Source organism: Hyperolius riggenbachi, chromosome 6 (genome assembly GCF_040937935.1).
Source record: "Hyperolius riggenbachi isolate aHypRig1 chromosome 6, aHypRig1.pri, whole genome shotgun sequence".
Taxonomy (NCBI): domain Eukaryota; kingdom Metazoa; phylum Chordata; class Amphibia; order Anura; family Hyperoliidae; genus Hyperolius; species Hyperolius riggenbachi.
The window spans coordinates 359,673,321-359,679,320 of NC_090651.1; positions in this window are offsets into that span (position 1 = coordinate 359,673,321).

The following is a 6,000-nucleotide window of genomic DNA, read 5'->3' on the forward strand; positions in this document are numbered from 1 at the left end:
GCGCGATCATTGTGAAAAAAAAAGTTTCCCAGCCTCCCTGAACATCCTGTAAGCGTACTTCCGACGCTTACAGGACGCATTCACTAAAATGTACTGTGGCCATCTTGTGGCCAAAAAGTAAAACTACACCCAAAAACATTTTTCACATACAAATACATTATTGTACAATATAAATAAACTCATTTTTGTGCAAAAACAACCTAACACCCTGGACTGACTTCAAAAGTATTAGTGAGGAAGAGATCTCAGACATCCTCCGTCGCCTCCGCCAGACAACCTGCGACCTGGACCCTGGACCAACTAAACATATGCTGAAATGCCCTGACCTGCTTGGTCCAGCATTTCACAAAATAGTAAATTGCTCTCTACAAGCAGGGAGGTTTCCTACCTCTCTAAAAGAAGGAATCATCAAGCCCCTTCTTAAAAAACCTTCCATGGATCCAGATGCTATGAGCAGCTACAGACCTGTCTCCAACCTCCCCTTCTTAGGCAAAGTTATTGAAAAGGCCGTCTATCTGCAACTTGAAACCTGGCTGTCAGTAAACAACATCCTGGACCCTCTACAATCTGGCTTTAAGAAACACCACAGCTGTGAAACAGCCCTCATCCAAGTCTGCAACGATCTGCTCATGGCAAGGGACAGAGGGGAATGCTCCATCCTAATCCTGTTGGATCTCTCAGCGGCTTTTGATACAGTTGACCATGAAATCCTGCTTAACAGACTGCAGGAGTACTGTGGCATCAGTGGATCAGTCCTCCAGTGGTTCAGATCATTCCTGACTGACAGAACACAGAGAGTATCCCTAGGACCCATAATGTCCAAACCTGCACCTCTACAATTCGGAGTGCCACAAGGATCAATCCTATCCCCTCTGCTGTTTGCAATCTACATGTTGCCACTCGGCACACTTATCCAACGACATGGCCTGACGTACCACTACTACGCCGATGACACACAGCTATACCTGTCCTTCAAACCTGGTGGAACAGACCCTACCCCAAAAATAAACTCTTGCTTAGCTGAGCTTCAGGCATGGATGAATGATAACTGGTTGAAACTGAATGCTGACAAAACTGAGGTCCTGTTTGTCCAAAGCCAGTGCCCGCCATCAAAACAGCTCTATCCTAAAGCAACACCAATCAGGATTGGGAATTCAGACATAAACAGCTCCAACTTTGTGCGCAGCCTTGGCGTACTAATCGATGGGGAATTGAGTTTCAGAAACCAAATTTCATCTGTAGTTAAATCCTCCTTCTTTCATCTGAAGAACATTGCAAAGATTAAACATCTGATTCCCCCAGAGGATCTTCCAACCCTAGTCCACGCCTTCATCACATCACGTCTGGACTACTGCAATGCCCTTTATGTTGGCCTCCCCAAAAAGGACCTGCGCCGCCTGCAATTAGTGCAGAATTCTGCTGCCAGATTGCTAACAAACCAGCCTCGCCACTGTCATATTACACCGATCCTTCGCTCACTGCACTGGCTACCAGTAGAATGGAGAATACTCTTCAAGATTGGACTGCTGACATTCAAATCCCTGCACAGTCTAGGCCCTGGATACATGAAGGACTTGCTGAAGCTGCACCACACCTCTCACAACCTCAGATCAGCAAGTTCTATAAACTTGGTCACTCCCAGAGTGCACCTCAAAAAATCTGGAGATAGAGCCTTCTGCCATGCTGCCCCTACTCTCTGGAACTCCCTACCACACCCAGTAAAGACAGCACCATCCCTGGAGCTATTCAAATCCAGACTGAAAAGCCACCTGTTTAGCCTGGCATTTCCAGATTTATAAAATTTCTTCCTCTGTACCACGATGGTCTGAGCCATGCTTATGCGCTTTGAGTCCCACGGGAGAAAAGCGCTTTACAAATGTTATTTGTTGTTGTTGTTGTTGTTATTAACTCCCACACTCCCCAATTGTTACCATTTTTTTTTTTGTAATAAATTTTTTTTAAAAAAATTACAATAAAAAAAATATAAATAGTTACCTTAGGGACTGAAATCTTTAAATATTTATATCAAGAGGGTATAACACTGTTACTTTATAAATTATGGGCTTGTAATTAGGGATGGATGCAAAACTGAAAAAAAATGCACCTTTATTTGCAAATAAAATATTGGCGCCAAATATTGTGATAGGGACATAATTTAATTGGTGTAATAACCGGGACAAATAGGCAAATAAGTTACATGCATTTTAATTACAGTAGCATGCATTATTTAAAAACTATAATGGCCGAAAACTGAAAAATAATGATTTTTTTCCAAATATTTTCCTATTTTCCCATTAAAACACATTTAGAATAAAATAATTCTTGGCACAATGTCCCACCTAAAGAAAGCATAATTAGTGGCGAAAAAAACAAGATATAGTTCATTTTATTGTGATAAGTAATGATAAAGTTATAGGCAAATGAATATAAGGAGCGCTGAAAGGTGAAAATTGCTCGGATGCTGAAGGGGTAAAACCCCTCAGTTGTGAAGCGGTTAAAGCACTAAGCAGCGCGAGTTAAATCAGCGAGCACGTGCTATGCTCAATCCTTAAAGTTACGTGCGCTCCTTTGAAGTGCATCACGATATGTGATGTAGCGTGATCGTGATGCTTTACATTCACTAGCACATAAATCAACATAGTAGCAGCCGCGCCAGTAAAGTATCACGGTCATGCTACATCACATATTGCACTGCACTTCAAAGGAGAGCACATAACTTTAACGTGTTAAGCTTTAGTGAATCAACCTGAATGTTGCACGTTGCCAATGACTCCACTTTACAGCCACATCATCCTTCCAGCCGGATCTTAAAGTCACGCCAGTCAAACAGGCCTGAAAGAGAGGACACAAACATTACTGAAAGATCTACACTTAAACGCCAAGCTCCTGTGTGAACAGAAGATGAGAAGTGGGAGTTGAGCATGAGATGAGGAGTTGAGCAGTCACCTGACTCCAGCCAAGCCATCCTTTTAGCCTGACTGAAAAGTCATGCCAGTCCTCAAATAGGCCTGAAAGATAGGACACAAAAAGACTGAAAGAGCACTGGCACACGCGGTCGCAATACTTCACAGCAGCGGCCAGCATTTAAAGGAGCGTGCATTGCTATCTAAGCAACAGGCATAAATAAGGAAGTCACACTATGCTGCATGACCGTGCATAGCACTTCTAGGTTGTCTTTAACTGGTGCTGCTGCAGCAGCGCTCTTTTGTGAATCAAGCCCATAGTCTGCTGCTCAGTATTAAGTTTAACCTTTAATGTTAATATCTGTAAGTGAGGGAAATTTGGGCTCCTCTCTAGGCTGTAATGTAAATTATGGCTATGGCAGCACTCAATACATAATTTAGGCGCCAGCAATAGCCACAACCCAAATTACAATAAAAGCGTTATTATTTGCCTGCCAGCTATAGCCAGAGTCTGAATTATGTAGGCAGAAGAATAATTAGGTAGTCAGTAGTGGAATAGATTTGACAATAGACCGGAGTATAGTTAGAGCACGGTGAGTCGTCTTTCGGCTTCACCCTGCAGCCAAATTTACCTGCCCTATTTTTGAATATATGCGCTGCGGCCCATACAGGCAGTTTGCATAGCGGGTGATTCCGGCACCCGCAATTTTTCCTCTTCTATCAATAATAACATGGGTGCTTTTGGGTTGCACAAACTTCCACAGTGCCCAATGTTTTTTGACTACAGCAGCAAAGGTGATGAAGTTAAAAAACGCCAAAGGAAGCTCTGTTGTTGGTAGGTTTGCAGGGGGAGGGGGTGTTAGGTTTAGGCATCAATGAGGGGGTTGGTTAGGGTAAGTATTAGCCATCAGTGAGGGTGTTGGTTAGGGTTAGAGATCAGTAGCAGGGGTTATTTAGGGTTAGGCATCAGTGAGGGGGTTGGTTAGAGTTAGGCATCAGTGGCAGGGGTCATTAGGGTTAGGCATCAGTGAGTGGGTTGGTTAGGGTTAAGCATCAGTGAGGGGGTTGGTTAGGGTTAGGCAATAGGCATCAGTGATGGTGTTGGTTAGGGTTAGACATCAGTGGCAGGGGTTATTAGGGTTAGGCATCAGTGAGTGGGTTGGTTAGGGTTAAGCATCAGTGAGGGGGTTGGTTAGGGTTAAGTATCAGTGGCAGAGGTCATTAAGGTTAGGCATCAGTGGTGGGGTTGGTTAGGGTTAGGCATCAGAAGAAGGTGAGCTCATATTTTATTCTTGGAATTACCACTGCACAATAGTAGGATGTTAGTAATTTTACAGAGATTCTACAAGCGGCTATTTCCAGCCCCCCAAAGTTCCCTAGCACCCAGTTTGCATGTATGTGTTTAAGACAGGTGTTTGAGGAAAGTATATTGGTTGCTACAATTGATATAACCACCTCAATCTAGTGACAGATTCCCAAGAACAAGGCTCTCCTAGTGACAGACCACCCTCCAGTGAGATTTGCCCCTCAATGAGACAATCTTCAACAGTGACAATTTATCCCTCAGTGAGACACACTTACACAGAGACACACCTTTTAGTTGGTGGATCCCTCACTCCAGTGAAAGAAATGCCAGGTGACAGAGACTCCACTCCAGTTACATGTCTGTCAGGTGACAGACCTCCCACCCCAGGGATAGACTCACCCCATTTTCCCAGCAAGAGAACCTCAGTGACAGAACCTCCTAGTGTTAGATCCTCCTCCAGTGGATGACACCTCTCAGTGTCCCTATTGACAGACATCCCAGTGAGAGTCACTCCCAGTGTCGGACATCCCAACCCACTGTCCCAAACCCCTAGTGACATATGGCACAGTGACAAATGTTGACAGCAGTGCTGCTCGGATACCCCTTTTCAAATACGGATCTGATTCGGATCCGGATACCAAGATATCCGATCCGGGTCGGATATCCGATTTCAAAATTTTCCAAACCGGATCGGATATACGACATCAGTATCCGGGGTATCCAGCCGGATTCGTATATCTGGATAGAAAAAACGGAAGTGGCCTTTAAATTGTTTTAAAAACGCTTTTTTTAGGGTATATGAGGCATGTATCATCATTATTATTTAAAGGGGAATACTAATTGATGATGTGGGGACTTAAAATCTTGCCCCCCCCCCAAAAAATGGCTGTCAATTAACAACATCAGGCCTAGGTTCCAGACAGCGGTCGTGCAGCCCACATTGTGTCCAAAGTCCAACCGCACAACTGGGACATGACAGTTTTCAGCCAAGACACCTCCAAAAAATTACGCAGCAATTGTGTTTGGATTAAATATAGGTGGTATCAGTGGCCTGTGGCACCCTGGCGGTGGAAGCTGTACAGGCAGCAGGAGCAGGGCAATGCAGCAGCAGCAGATGTAACATGTGCCAGGAGAATGCCGGACGTCTCACGTGGCAATTGGCACTTGGCACATGTCACGTGGCACTTGGCACGTGTCACTTGGCACATGTCACGTGGCACTTGGCACGTGTCACGTGTCACTTGGCACGTGTCACGTGGCACTTGGAATATGTCAAGTGGCACTTGGCACATGTCACATGTCACGTGGCACTTGGCATGTGTCAAATGGCACTTGGCACGTGTCACGTGTCACTTGGCACGTGGCACTTGGCGTGTGACACTTGGAACGGGTCACGTGGCACTTGGCACATGTCACGTGGCACTTGGCACGTGTCACGTGGCACTTGGCCCATGTTACTTGGCACGTGGCACTTGGCACGTGTCAGCACTGGAGCACACACTCTTATTGTCACACAATGACTGTCACACAATGACATCAAGCTAATTAACGATTTAACAATAGTGTAGTGATAGTGAAGGGGTTAATCACTGAACAGCTTTAGGTTTATTACTGTGTACAGCCCTTGCTAGGCCAGCAGCACTGGAGCATGTCTCTCAGTGAGCATTTAGCAAGCTAGGACGATATGTTTCATTGTGGCAGCCCTCCTTATTATACAGGGGGGCTGGCCAGTGTTCCTTTCTGCGATTGGGTTCCAGGGTTTAGGCTGGAAGCCCTCTGATTGGCTCAATG